Source organism: Bos grunniens, chromosome 15, assembly GCF_055505025.1.
Source record: "Bos grunniens cultivar Pamir isolate PY7600 chromosome 15, Bosgru_T2T1.0, whole genome shotgun sequence".
NCBI classification, from domain to species: Eukaryota; Metazoa; Chordata; class Mammalia; order Artiodactyla; family Bovidae; genus Bos; species Bos grunniens.
In genome coordinates this window covers 72,367,952-72,383,739 of record NC_141179.1, presented here as the reverse complement: position 1 = coordinate 72,383,739, position 15,788 = coordinate 72,367,952, and the positions used below count along the sequence as shown (strand labels likewise).

General features: G+C 40.6%; 1 protein-coding gene across 5 annotated transcripts in view; it reads left to right on the top strand.

Annotated features, from left to right (window-relative positions):
* The window catches only part of LRRC4C (leucine rich repeat containing 4C), a 1,485,185-nt gene that overhangs the window by 50,452 nt on the left and 1,418,945 nt on the right, over positions 1–15,788 (top strand). The window contains exon 1 of one of the 5 annotated variants that reach the window (XM_086338674.1): positions 14,787–15,717. The exons of the other annotated variants lie outside the window; for them this stretch is intronic. The gene's annotated coding sequence lies outside the window, so the exon portion shown is untranslated. Of the gene's footprint in view, positions 1–14,786; positions 15,718–15,788 lie in introns of those variants that run through there. 5 annotated transcript variants of the gene reach the window in all.

Here is a 15,788-nt window from a genome sequence, read left to right as displayed (position 1 = left end):
TACAATAGAATCCTGAAGGTCTGTCTAGTCAAGGCTATGGTTTTTCCCGTAGTCATGTATGGGTGTGAAAGTTGGACTATAAAGAAAGCTGAGCGCCAAAGAATTGATACTTTGGAACTGTGGTGTTGGAGAAGACTCTTGAGAGTCCCTTAGACTTCAAGGAGAGCCAACCAGTCCATCCTAAAGGAAATGAGTCCTGGGTGTTCATTGGAAGGACTGATGTTGAAGCTGAAACCCCAATACTTTGGCCACCTCACGCAAAGAGCTGACTCATTTGAAAAGACCCTGATGCTGGGAATGACTGAGGGTGGAGGAGAAGGGGACAACAGAGAATGAGATGGTTGGATGGCATCACCAACTCAATGGACATGGGTTTGGGTAGACTCTGGGAGTTGGTGATGGACACGGAGGCCTGGCATGCTGCGATTCAAGGGGTTGCAAAGAGACATGACTGAGTGACTGAACTGAACTGAGTATCCTGAAGTGAATCTACTTTCTTACAACTGTTGCCTCGCAAAGAGCCTGTTTTTGTTTGTTTTTTCTTAAACAGCTTTTTAAAAGTAGAAATGTGTTCTCAAAGCTTCTGGAACTCTTCTTAGAGTAAGCCATTACCTTTATACCCCTTCTTTCTTATAGGAAGAAAACTATTAACACAATTTAGCAATTAGAATTTGAAGGGAGTAGAGGAAATTCAGAATATACATGAGTAAATGCTTAATGTGTGATCTTCTACTCAGTGAATGGTGGATTCAAGCTGAATCTGATAAAGCAAAGGCAAATTTCTAGTTTCAATAAAGATATTGTATACACATTCCTTTGTAGAGGGTGTGGTCATCATTAACAGAGTAGCCAAATGTTTCTGGTTTTCTGCTTTTTATGAACATTTAGGAGAGTGCTTTTCCATCTCTTTAAAGTTAGGTAAGGAAATGTACCTTGTTTTTTTTTATGAATAGAATATGCATTATTTATAGACTCAAATGGTAAAGAACCTGTCTGCAATGCAGGAGACCCAGGTTCAAACCCTGGATTGGGAAGATCCCCTGGAGAAGGGAATGGGTACCCACTCCAGTATTCTTGGCTGGGAAATCCCATGGTCAGAGAAGCCTGGTGGGCTACAGACAGACCACGGGGCCACAAAGAATTGGACATGACTGAAGTGACTTAGCATGAGAAGTAATATGGGTCACTTCTTGGTGGAAACTTTTGAAGACAGTGCATTACTTGTGATAATTTCTTGATCATTTGAAATCAAGATGAAGTTTTTGGGAGCTGGGACCCTGAATTATTACAGTCTTATACCCTTTTGCCAACCTGCAAAAAATGTATGGGGAAAAATGACCCTTAGACTAAAGATTCTTCTAATTCTAAGAAAGCTTAAAAGCAAGGAACCAAAAAAGCTCAAACTTCTTCCAAATAACTGTGTTCCAGAACAAATGTCAAGAATAGTTAAAAAAACACATCCAACAAGATAACAGCTAAAAATTCCTGACATACAATCAAAATTGCCAGGCACACAGAAGCAGTAATCTACAACACACAGTGAGAGGAAAAACAATCAATTAAAACCAATCTAGAAATAATGAAGATGAAAGACAGTAGACAGTATTAAAATATATATTTTATATTTTCAAGAAAGTTGATAAAAACATAAGCATGATAGGGAGTGCTATGGGAGATACAAAAAAAAGGACTCAAAATGAACTTCTATGGGTGAAAATTATAGTATCTGAGATAAAAGAATACTCTACATGAGATTTAATAACACATGTGATGCTACAGAAGAAAATATTAATGTAGTCATCCCTCAGTTCCTGAAGGGAACTGTTTCCAGGAGCCCTCACAGATACAAAATCTGCAGTGCTCAAGTCCCTTATTTGAAGTGAAATCTACGGTGAATACAGTTGGCCCTCGGTATTCAAGGGTTTCACATTCACAGATTCAACCAACCATAGAAACCCTGGGTCAGTGCTTGGTTGCATCTACAGGTGTGTAACTTGTGGATAATGAGGGCAGATGGTACTTGGAGACTTAGCAATAGAAATAATCTAAATGAAACAGAAAAAATCTGGAAAGACAAAAGGATATCAGTGAGATGCAAGACAACATTAAAGTGGCAAGCTGCCTAGATCAGTTCAGTTCAGTTCAGTCGCTCATTCGTGTCCGACTCTTTGCAACCCCAAGAACCGCAGCACACCAGGCCTCCCTGTCCATCACCAACTCCTGGAGTTTACCCAAACCCATGTCCATCAAGTCAGTGATGCCATCCAACCATCTCATCCTCTGTTGTCCCCTTCTCCTCCTGCCTTCAATCTTTCCCAGCATCAGGGTCTTTCCCAATGAGTCAGCTCTTTGCATCAGGTGGCCAAAGTATTGGAGTTTCAGCTTCAACATCAGTCTTTCCAATGAAAACCAAGGACTGATCTCCTTTAGGATGGACTGGTTGGATCTCCTTGCAGTCCAAGGGACTCTCAAGAGTCTTCTCCAACACCACAGTTCAAAAGCATCAATTCTTTGGCACTCAGACTTCTTCACAGTCCAAATCTCACATCCATACATAACCACTGGAAAAACCATAGCCTTGACTAGACGGACCCTTGTTGGCAAAGTAATGTCTCTGCTTTTGAATATGCTATCTAGGTTGATCATAACTTTCCTTCCAAGGAGTAAGCGTCTTTTAATTTCATGGCTGCAGTCACCATCTGCAGTGATTTTGGAGCCCAGAAAAATGAAGTCTGACACTATTTCCACTGTTTCCCCATCTATTTCCCATGAAGTGATGGGACCGGATGCCATGATCTTCGTTTTCTGAATGTTGAGCTTTAAGCCAACTTTTTCACTCTCCTCTTTCACTTTCATCAAGAGGCTTTTGAGTTCCTCTTCACTTTCTGCCATAAGGATGGTGTCATCTGCATATCTGAGGTTGTTGATATTTCTCCCGGCAATCTTGATTCTAGCTTGTGTTTCTTCCAGTCCAGCATTTCTCATGATGTACTCTGCATATAAGTTAAATAAACAGGGTGACAATATACAGCCTTGACATACTCCTTTTCCTATTTGGAACCAGTCTGTTGTTCCATGTCCAGTTCTAACTGTTGCTTCCTGACCTGCATACAAATTTCTCAAGAGGAAGATCAGGTGGTCTGGTATTCCCATCTCTTTCAGAATTTTCCACAGTTTATTATGATCTACACAGTCCAAGGCTTTGGCATAGTCAATAAAGCAGAAATAGATGTTTTTCTGGAACTCTCCTGCCTTTTCCATGATCCAGCGGATGTTGGCAATTTGATCTCTGATTCCTCTGCCTTGTCTAAAACGAGCTTGAACATCAGGAAGTTCATGGTTCACATATTGCTGAAGCCTGGCTTGGAGAATTTTGAGCGCTACTTTACTAGCTTGTGAGATGAGTGCAATTGTGCGGTAGTTTGAGCATTCTTTGGCATTGCCTTTCTTTGGGATTGGAATGAAAACTGACCTTTTCCAGTCCTGTGGCCACTCCTGAGTTTTCTAAATTTGCTGGCATATTGAGTGTAGCACTTTCACAGCATCATCTTTCAGGATTTGGCATAGCTCCACTGGAATTCTATCACCTCCACTAGCTTTGTTCGTAGTGATGCTTTCTAAGGCCCACTTGACTTCACATTCCAGGATGTCTGGCTCTATCTAGGTCAGTGATCACACCATCGTGATTATCTGGGTTGTGAAGATCTTTTTTGTACAGTTTTTCTGTGTATTCTTGCCATTTCTTCTTAATATCTCTGCTTCTGTTAGGTCCATACCATTTCTGTCCTTTTTCGAGCCCATCTTTGCATGAAATGTTCCTTTGGTATCCCTGATTTTCTTGAAGAAGTCTCTAGTCTTTCCCATTCTGTTGTTTCCTCTATTTTTTTGCACTGATTGCTGAAGAAGTCTTTCTTATCTCCTCTTGCTATTCTTTGGAACTCTGCATTCAGATGTTTATATCTGTATAGAGCGATAACAATAGTTGATTTTTTTTTTTTGAAACCATGAAGGCAAGATGACAGTGGGCCAAATTCTTCATCAGATCTACAAAAGCTGAAAAACTTCATCCCCAGTAGCTCCCAAATATGTTAAAGGAAGTTATTCCAGCAGGAGGAGAATAATCGCAGATGGAAATCTGTAAGCACACATATGAATGAAAAGCACTGGGAATGGTAATTGCGTGGAGGCAAATATAAATGTTTCTCTTATTTTTAAGTTCTATTAAAAGATCATTTGACTCTTTTGAAATAATAATATCACTGTATTGTTGAATTTATAGCAAATGTAAGAGCAAAAACTATGATATAATACTATAAAGTCCAGAAGAGAGGAAGTTATAAAATATTATATATTTATGGTGTATCTGAAGTGAGATAATATTACTTGATGGCAGGCTCTGATAATTAAAGGTATATATTATAAAACCTGGAGAAGGCAATGGCAGCCCACTCCAGTACTCTTGCCTGGAAAATTCCATGGACAGAGGAGCCTGGTAGGCTGCGGTCCATGGGGTCGCTAAGAGTTGGACACGACTGAGCGACTTCACTTTCACTTTTCACTTTCACTTTTCACTTTCCTGCATTGGAGAAGGAAATGGCAACCCACTCCAGTGTTCTTGCCTGGAGAATCCCAGGGACGAGGGAGCCTGGTGGGCTGCCGTCTATGGGGTCGCACAGAGTCGGACACGACTGAAGCGACTTAGCAGCAGCAGCACTATAAAACCTAAAGCACTGTGCCACCCTCAAAAGAGACAATAAAACAAAATATAGAAAGTTAAACAACAAATGGTACAAAAATGAAATTATTAAGAGTATTTAATCCAAAAGAAGTTAAAAAAAAGAAGTAAATGGAAACAAAGAACAGAAGAAACCTGAAAAGCAGAAGTGGCAAGACATAGTTGATTTTAATTAGATTTTATTCATAATCCCAATAACTTTCAATAGTTCAATAATGCCTGATTAAAAGTCAGATATTGTAAGATTGGTTGAACAAAAGCAAGACTTAGCTGCATCTTACCTCTAAAAGAAAACTGCATTAAGTATAAAGAGGTCAAATGTAAAAGGAGGCAAAAAGAGATATGGTTCTAACACTAATCCAAAGAAAGCTGTAGTGGCTATCTTAATGTCAGCTAAAGTAGATTCTATTTTAAAAAGATAGAGAGAGAGAGACTATTACCAGGAACAAAGGGAGCATTTCGTAATTATAAAGGGTTAAAACATCAGAGGACTTATTGAATCTTCAATATCTATGTACCTAGTAATGATGTTTCAAAATACATGAAGTAAAAACTGATTCACTTTTTAAATAAACCCATACTTAAAATGAAGAATTAAAATAATGGAATAAGTAGACACAAAATAAAATTAGTAGACAAAATGTGTATAAGTATAAATAAACTGAACACCATCATCACACTATTCCTAATTCATTCAGCAACAATAGAACCTGCAGTATTTTTAAGAGCACACAAAGCATTTGCCAAATTTGGCCATAAAACAAGTTTACAAATGTAACAGAATGCAAACTAAACAAGGAATGTTTTCTGATCACAGTAGAGTTAATAATAGAAATTGATAACAGAAAGATATATGGAAATTCCTCAAGTAATAGGAAACTAAATAGCACACAAATAAACCAACATTAAAGAAGAAACCAAAAGCAAAATTAAAAGCTATTTTTAACAGAATGAAAATGAAAACACATATTAGAATTTGTGAAATGCAGCCTAAGGTGATTTTAGAGGCCAATTTATTGCAGTAAATTCTTGCAGTAGAAAAGAATGATATTAAATCCATGGCCTGTGCTTGTATTTTAATAAAGTAGAAAGGAGCCAATGGAAACCAAAATACACACACACACACACACACACACACACACGCATATATATATATTATATAATAAAGAGAAGAAATCAGTAAAGTAAAAAATCAGTTGAACAAAAAGCTGGTTCTTTGAGAAGATCAATAAAATCGGTAGACCTCCAGTGAGACTGATAAAAAAAAGAGTGAATACACAAATTTTCAGTATCAGAAATGTGTGAGACCCCATGGACTGTAACCTGCCAGGCTCCTCTGTCCATGGAATTCTCCAGTCAAGAATACTGGAATGGGTTGCCGTGCCCTCCTCCAGGGGATCTTCCTGACCCAGGGATAGAACCTGGGTTTCCCACATTGCAGGCAAATTCTTTACCATGTTGAGCCACCAGGGAAGCCCTGAGAGAGGGGAGTATCACTATAGCTCATATAGATATTAAAAAGGATAATAAGGAATTATCACAAATTAATGAAGAACTAATAAGCAATAATTGTACCACAAATAGCAAGTGATCTATACATAGGCTATCTTTAGTTTATTTAAGACTGAAGTTGAGTTTAATTAGGTCCCATTTGTTTATTTTTGCTTTTATTCCCAATATTCTGGGAGGTGGGTCATAGAGGATCCTGCTGTGATGTATGTCAGAGAGTGTTTTGCCTATGTTCTCCTCTAGGAGTTTTATAGTTTCTGGTCTTACATTGAGATCTTTAATCCATTTTGAGTTTATTTTTGTGTATGGTGTTAGGAAGTGTTCTAGTTTCATTCTTTTACAAGTGGTTGACCAGTTTTCCCAGCACCACTTGTTGAAGAGATTGTCTTTAATCCATTGTGTATTCTTGCCTCCTTTGTCAAAGATAAGGTGTCCATAGGTGTGTGGGTTTATCTCTGGGCTTTCTATTTTGTTCCATTGATCTATACTTCTGTCTTTGTGCCAGTACCATACTGTCTTGATGACTGTGGCTTTGTAGTAGAGCCTGAAGTCAGGCAGGTTGATTCCTCCAATTCCATTCTTCTTTCTCAAGATGCTTTGGCTATTTGAGGTTTTTTGTATTTCCATACAAATTGTGAAATTATTTGTTCTAGCCAATCAAAAAATGGGCCAAAGAACTAAATAGACATTTCTCCAAAGAAGACATACAGATGGCTAACAAACACATGAAAAGATGCTCAACATCACTCATTATCAGAGAAATGCAAATCAAAACCACTATGAGGTACCATTTCACACCAGTCAGAATGGCTGCGATCCAAAAGTCTACAAGCAATAAATGCTGGAGAGGGTGTGGAGAAAAGGGAACTCTCTTACACTGTTGGTGGGAATGCAAACTAGTACAGCCACTATGGAGAACAGTGTGGAGATTCCTTAAAAAACTGGAAATAGAACTGCCTTATGATCCAGCAATCCCACTGCTGGGCATACACACTGAGGAAACCAGAATTGAAAGTGACACGTGTACCCCAATGCTCATCGCAGTTTGTTTATAATAGCCAGGACATGGAAGCAACCTAGATGTCCATCAGCAGATGAATGGATAAGAAAGCAGTGGTACATATACACAATGGAGTACTACTCAGCCATTAAAAAGAATACATTTGAATCAGTTCTAATGAGGTAGATGAAACTGGAGCCTATTATACAGAGTGAAGTAAGCCAGAAAGAAAAACACCAATACAGTATACTAACGCATATATATGGGATTTAGAAAGATGGTAACGATAACCCTGTATACAAGACAGCAAAAGAGACACTGATATATAGAACAGTCTTTTGGACTCTGTGGGAGAGGGAGATGGTGGGATGATTTGGGAGAATGGCATTGAAACATGAATAATATATATGAAACGAGTCGCCAGTCCAGATTCAATGCACGATACTGGATGCTTGGGGCTGGTGCACTGGGATGACCTGGAGGGATGGTACGGGGAAGGGGGAGGGAGGAGGGTTTAGGATGGGGAACACGAGTATACCTGTGGCGGATGCATGTTGATATATGGCCAAACCAGTACAATATTGTAAAATTAAAAAAAAAAAAAAAAGACTGTAGTTGAAAGGAAGAACAAGGATCAGTTTTATGTTAAGTTCCTGAATCATTACGTCTAGCATCAGAAATGACAACAAAATATTATTTAGTACACGAAGTTTGGAGGGAGCTGTGTTAGGCTCTCTTTAGGGAACAAAATGAGAAAAAAGAATTCCTTTGAAGTTGTATACTGTGTAAATAAAATAGTAAAGTATTAAGTGTTAAGTGACATGGGTCGATTACCTATTTGCTGGATGGAGGAGAATGAGTAATTATAAACGTCCTGGCAAACCTCTGGGAGAAATCGATCCCAATAGCACAGCTTTTATGTTACGTTTCTATAAGCTTGCAATTTCTGGATATAAAAAAGAAGGTTAAATAGTTTGAGAAATAAAATTATGTCCAATTCTTGTGTGTATGCGCTAAGTTGCTTTGGTCATGTCCAACTTAGTAAATATGTCAAGAGATGAAATAATAGAATGTTATCAAATAATAGAACATAATGTATCAGGCACATAAGCTAATTCAGAACATCTGGATTGCAAGCAAACCAATTTTACCAAGGAGGGAACAAATCCTAAACTAAGTTCCTGTTCTTATGCTTATGTCATAGCATACGATGTAGGGAGCAAACAAAACACAGTGACAGGCTGTAAGTAATCTGTGCTTAAAAGAAGCAGGAACACCGACGTTTTCACATACGAATTCTAAGAGGGATTTGCTCTTAGTAATGCTGGTGAGATCCTTTCATGCACGCATGGTCATGCTCAGTCACATCTGACTCTTTGCAACCCCATGGATTCTAGTCCACCAGGCTCCTCCATCCATGGGACTTCCCAGGCAAGAATCACTGGAGTGGGTTGCCATTTCCTCCTCCAGGGGATCTTCTTGACCCAAGGATCGAATCCAAGTCTCCTGCATCTCCTACATTGGCAGGTGGATTATTTACCACTGAGTCCCCTGGGGCATCCCCAAGATCCTTTCATACTCAGTTCAGTTCAGTCGCTCAATTGTGTCCGACTCGTTGCGACTCATGAAACGCAGCACGCCAGGCCTCCTTATCCATCACCAACTCCTGGAGTTTACCCAAACTTATGTCCATCGAGTCAGTGACGCCATCCAGCCCTTTCATCTTCTGTCATTCCCTTCTCCTCCTGCCCCCAATCCCTCCCAGCATCAGGGTCTCTTCCAATTAGTCAACACTTCGCATGAGATGGCTAAAGTATTAGAGTTTCAGCTTCAACGTCAGTCCTTCTGATGAACACCCAGGACTGATCTCCTTTAGGATGGACTGGTTGGATCTCCTTGCAGACCAAGGGACTCTCAAGGGTCTTCTCCAACACCACAGTTCAAAAGCATCAATTCTTCGGTGCTCAGCTTTCTTCACAGTCCAACTCTCACATCCATACATGACCACTGGAAAATCCATAGCCTTGACTAGACAAACCTTTGTTGGCAAAGTAGTGTCTCTGCTTTTGAATATGCTATCTAGGTTGGTCATAACTTTATTTCCAAGGAGTAAATGTCTTTTAATTTCATGGCTGCAGTCACCATCTGCAGTAATTTTGGAACCTCCCAAAATAAAGTCAGCTATTGTTTCCACTGTTCCCCATCTATTTGCCATGAAGTGATGGGACCAGATGCCAAGATGTTAGTTTTCTGAATGTTGAGCTTTAAGCCAACTTTTTCACTCTCCTCTTTTACTTTACTGACTCCTAAAAAAATAAAACATATGCATATTAAAGTCACACATTTACTTACTGTACATGGTAGCTGTTGACTTACTATCCCAGATCAATTCTGGCAATTTAGAATTTTCCCCTAAGGAAGACTTAGGTGCATTTCTTCCCCCTTAATCCAAACATCCTGTCCAGAAGTCCAAATTACTGGGCACATTTTTAAAAATTGAGGTATTCTAATGCTGTCGGCTACTACTAGAGAAGCCTTTTCTAATCATGGGAAGGGAAGTGCTCACAAGTGCCCTGCTCTTCTGGAATTCATATATTGATCCTAAGGGTCTGTTCTCTGTAAGACACCAGTTTTCAGGTTAGAACTAGGGACTGTTACAGATACTCAGCTTTCCTTGCATGAGGGAGGAGACGTATTTAATTCTAAACCAAAATCGGAGTTCAAAGAAACTGTTTTGCAATGTTGTGCTGTGTTTCGTCTCTGAATCCTATCTGACTCTGCAGCCCTGTGGACTGTATCCGCCAGGCTTCTCTGACTGTGGGATTTCCCAGGTGAGAATACTGGAGTAGGTTGCCATTTCCTTCTCCGGGGATGTTGTTGACTCAGGGATGGAACCCTCATCTCCTGTATTGCAGGCTGATTCTTTACCATCTGAGCTATCAGGGAAACCCTCTAAAAATATTATTAATCTTACTGTAGATTGTTAGGCTGCTGGAGGTAGTGTCATGGGCACTCTGATGATTTATCTGTATATCTCATTTTTATTTAACACATTTCTTCAAGACACCCAGGGGGAATGGATATGTAACTTATTCCCTTTGGTTGTCAGAGAAGGTTATTGAAAGATCATGATAGTCAGTTTACCTGGGGATTTGGAAGCCCCTTACCCCAGCACCTGTCCTGGGACTGTTCATTCTGAGCACTGTTACCATAGTCAGAGTCAGTTTGAGGATGGAGCCTTGAGAGAGTAAGCTGTTGTTGAGAGAATCTGGACCAGATACATGATTGAACCCAGTTATATAAACTCCATATAAATTTTCAAGATTCTACCATCTCTGCAAAAATCTCCTCTTGCAGCTGCCCTAGACAGACCTCCTAAGTATGTAAGTTCCCTTATACTTATTAAAGTTGCCGCCTATGAATGGATAATGATTTGCCTTCCTTTTGATCTCCCCTTGCCTTCTGTGATTGGGACCTGTTTCAGGTTACACCCTGCTACTGCTGCTGCTAAGTCGTTTCAGTCGTGTCTGACTCTGTGCGACCCCATAGATGGTAGCCCACCAGGCTCCCCTGTCCCTGGGATTCTCCAGGCAAGAACACTGGAGTGGGTTGCCATTTCCTTCTCCAATGCAGGAAAGTGAAAAGTGAGAGTGAAGTCGCTCAGTTGCGTCCAACTCTTAGCGACCCCATGGACTGCAGCCCACCAGGCTCCTCTGTCCATGGGATTTTCCAGGCAAGGGTACTGGAGTGGGGTGCCATTGCCTTCTCCGCAGGTTACACCCAGGGAGCTCCTAAGATTTTGAGCCAATGGTAGTAACATTCTTGGTATTCTTTTTCCTTGGCAAAGTATTTATTGATAACATTATCATCATTTGTTGAAATTCAGGATCCAGACACCTATTTAAAAATGATAATCTGTAGTTGCAAAATTGTTGATTTAGGAACTATCCTTGTTTCCTGGGGTCTCTTTTTGGGCATTGTTAGGTGTCTATATTTTAGTGATAGGTGGTTCTGTTGGCTTCAAAGCAGGTCTTGATAGGAAAGTAATAAACGGCCATCAGATACTCTTTCTAAATATTCTGTTTGATTCAAAGTCATTGCAGACAATTAATCAAGGGATTTTTATGTTTTAGTCAGTCTTGGACACAGGGATTAACTGCATGGATGTATGTGTGTATAGTAAATGTTAAAAGTCATCCAATATTACTCAGGTCCAGGTTTACAAAAGCAATATTGAGACAGCTATTTGTAAAATAAAATTTAAAAACAAATACATCAACATCAAAAGGATTGATTAAATGATTCCACCTGTTGTAGCCCAGAAAGAGCTAAGATAGTAAGAAACAAACATATACTTTATTTATAAGACATATGTAATGCTTGTAGATCATTTATTAATGTGTCAGGAAATATGCAGAGCATGTAATAAATATTAGTTCATTCCAGTCCTGCTGATCTTGGTGAGAAAGCAGTGAGCAATGGTGGGAAGTGAGATCTTAATTCCCTGCCCAGGAATTGAACCTGGGTAGCCTGAGTGAGAACCAGGAATCCTGACGCCAGACCAGCAAGTACTTAGAAGCTAAAAGTTATTTTTCCTTGGATCTTTGCCCCCAGTGAAAATGCATTTATCATGGAGGCAGAGACAATAAGTGTAGGTAGAAAGTTTTTCATTAGAGGCAGCAAAACAACAAGTGGGAGAGCAGGTAGATAAATGGTTTGTTTAGTTAAGACAGAAGCAAGGCAGAGAGGCACCCCTGGAGAAAAAGGGTGTGGACATCTCCCCTAGTGAGGAGGAGTCCTAAGTCATTTATATAGGGCAGCTCTTCCGGATCTTTGTGTTCTTTCAGGCCAATTATCTGGTTTCTTTTTCCACACCGGACCTACCTGAGACACTCCCCTGGGTGTGCATACATCCCTCAGCAAAGATGGATCTCAAAGTGAAGGCTTCTGGGAAGAGCAAGACTCATTATGCCTGGCATTATCCCTTGATTTAAGACCCCCAAGGAGCCTTTCTGTGTGTGTGTAGTGTCTCCCTTGTCCCAAGAGAGAAGGAAGCAGAGATCCCTTAATCCTTTACTCAAACAGGATTTTGCCCCTCTTTATCCTTGCCATGACTATTACCTTGACTACTGTCATGACTACAAGAGAAAAACACTGGCTATTTACCCTGTTTCTGTCGTTATTTCCGTTTTGGAGGGTAAGCAAGAGGCTGATTATAAGTGCTTTACCTGGAGCTCACCTATCGCTTGACTCAAGAAATGCTAGAGGTTGTAAATATCCACCTGGAAGCCCATTCCTTTGTGCCCCATGAAATGCAAACAGGAAGCCAGTTGGAAATGTCTAACCCGGAGCCCCTCTGTTTCCTATAACACTCCCAATAACCCTACTAGCTATGTATTAATGTCCTGATTGCAAGCGAAAGGAGAAAAGAAAGAGAGGCTTACAGAGACTAAGTACCTGATATAAGGCAGAATTGATATCTGAACCCAGGTCTGTCTGGATTATAATGCTCACATGTTTAAAACTGTTTCTTGCCTGGAGAATCCTAGGGACGGGGGAGCCTGGTGGGCTGCCATCTATGGGGTCGCACAGAGTTGGACACGACTGAAGCGACTTAGCAGCAGCAGCACTGGTATTTGGGACAATTAGAGCTGGGATTTGGTGGGTACTAATTAATTGCATTAGATAAGTAAAGGCCAAGATGATATGCTGCTGCTGCTGCTGCTAAGTTGCTTCAGTCGTGTCCAACTCTGTGCGACCCCATAGATGGCAGCCCACCAGGCTCCCCCGTCCCGGGGATTCTCCAGGCAAGAATATGGGAGTGGGTTGCCATTTCCTTCTCCAATGCATGAAAGTGAAAAGTGAAAGTGAAGTCGCTCAGTCGTGTCCGACCCTCAGCGACCCCATGGACTGCAGCCTTCCAGGCTCCTCCGTCCATGGGATTTTCCAGGCAAAAGTACTGGAGTGGGGTACCATTGCGTTCTCCAAGATGATATGCTAGATTTTAAAAATCTTTCACATATTAACATAAGTGGAATTAATGAAAATCAATCAAATTTCTTTATATATTTTACCTATGTGAAACTATTTACTAATAATGTTCAACTCCAAAACATGAATAATTCCTTTAAACTTATTTTTATATATAATCAAGATGAAATGGAATTATTACTTTAAAATAGAAACTTTATATAAACACTTATGTTTGAATTTTAGTCACCCAGTATACTTCCTCTCATTTATCTGTTTTGTGGTCTAATGAAGTAGTTGCTCTTTTATAAGCTAGAAAATATTTAAATACTGTATTTTATAGAAAAAAAAGTCATAAATCCTAGAAATATTCTTAGATGGAAATCTAATGGTGGTGGTGTTAATATAGAGTTATGTAAACTAGTGGTTTGAGAGGGACATTTGGCAAAGAATAAAAGGCAAGCTGTGTTTCAATTTATTATTTGCACCTTTGCATTTTATAAAAATATCACACTTCAGATTAATGTTGCACATTTTATTACAATCTGTGTTTACTAAATTAAATGCTTGTAAATACTGGTAGAATTCTTTTACCTTCATCTGCTTTTGTGACATCTGCTGGTAACACCTGGTATTACAGTGCTCCATAATTCACACTTCCCTGCCTTCTCCAACTGTCCAAGGCTTACTTATTCAGATACTACCTTTAATTCACCTTAAGGAGCTCACTGAGTATCCTTATCAAAAGAAGAGAGGTAATTTAATATGAGACTCAATTATAGAAGACGAAAAGTTAACCTTTTGGAGGCTGAGGAGTTATTCACTTAGCCTATTTGCATATATTTTCTTTCAAGGCTTAGTAATAAAAGAGATATAAGATTTTTCTTTCCCGGAAAATTCCAAACTCATTCCATGGAAGAGTGTTATGTATGGTAATACTGTTGTCAATTATCAAACAATCCCCATAGTGACATAATGCCACTCAGACATCCCCTACGATTTGATACTTAGGTGATAAAAGCTGTGTATTAGAGGAAGACCATAAAAGAAGAGACTCTAAATCCATATTCAAAGTGAATGAACTGTACCTAGATCCCTGCATACACTGGGTGCATGGGTAGGAAGCAGAATGCATGAGCAAACTTTTTCTATTACCAGGAATCCATTTATCCTGGGTCCCATCAGTCAAATTCAGATACTTGTTGCCAGCTCCGAGATTTATAGGTTGGAGCTGGTTTTTGAAATTGCTTTGTATTTCCATTTAACAGCCGGGGCAGCAGCATGTTAAAATTTTGCCTCCGTCTCCTTGGAGCTTATTTATAAAGCTAATTTTTCTCCCTGGACATTATTTTTGCTCTCTCTCTCATTCAAACGCTAGCTCTAGGCTTCCAAATCATGAACACCCCCTCCTTTTTTTTTTTTTTTTTTTAATCGCAAACAAAATACTGTCCTAGACAATGCCGTGGCCTGACAGTGATGATTCCGATGATACGGTCCTCCCAGGCAGGACACAAACCATCTCGCCTTCTGGCCGGAGATGGATTCCAGGCTCTCGCCGCAGATACGCAGGCACACACACAGAGCCCTGGGAAGTCTACACGCTGAATTGCACGCTGACTGCCTTGAAGAAACTGTAGCTAACCACCTTATTAGTATTCTCGCCTCCACCGTGCCTCACTTGCAGCAGCACGGGGCTGAGCAAAATGCAGTAGAGCGGGGACAGACACAGCTCTGGTAATCATCTCAATGCAGGCTGCCGAGTGTTGGGGGCAGGGGAGGTAGCGCATCAAGATGAATAACCTTGCCATAATCCGGGGCACCCTGCGAGCAGACACCCCTGCTGATTGACTGGCTCCCGGCTGGCGGAATCTGCCTGGGGGAGAGGGATCCGGAATCGACCTGGTCCCGGCCGCCCCCCTCCGCTGCCCCTTGATTTTTGGATGTTCTTTTGATCCTCCACCGATCTGGGGAAGGTAACCCGTGAGCCATACCATCTGCAGCACAGAGCAGCGATTGGAGGTTACTACTGACAGTTTCATCACACGGGGTTTGTGAGAGAGTGTGTGTGTGTTTGGGAGTGTGAGTGCCTGCTTCTGCGTGAAAGGAGAACGTGTGAGTGTCCGCGAGTGTGTGTGCGTGCGTATGTGTGTGTGTGTGTGACAGCCAAAGCAGGTGTATCGTACTGTAGATTTCACCAGCGTGAATATATTCTCTGGGTACGTGGGACCCAAGCCCTCCCCCGCCCCACAGCTTTCAGCGTCCCTCTCCTCCCCCTCTCCCCTTCTTCTTGTTGCCTTTGATGAGTTTGGGGCTTACTTTTTGGCGGAGTCTCTTGGACACGTTTTTTGGCTGGTGCTGGAAGATCTCATCAATGGAACCTTTGAAAACTGATTGTTTTTCTCCTGTGTGACTTGAAAAAGAAGAAGAAAAGGAAGGAGAGTAGTGCAAGATAAACTAGAGGATTTTAAATTTTCATGGTGAACTTTGAGGATCTATAAAGAAGGTAAGTCATGGGACTGCTTGGGTCCTGGTCCTTGCTTTCCTGCAATGTCTGTGTTTCCCTGTTTGTTTTTG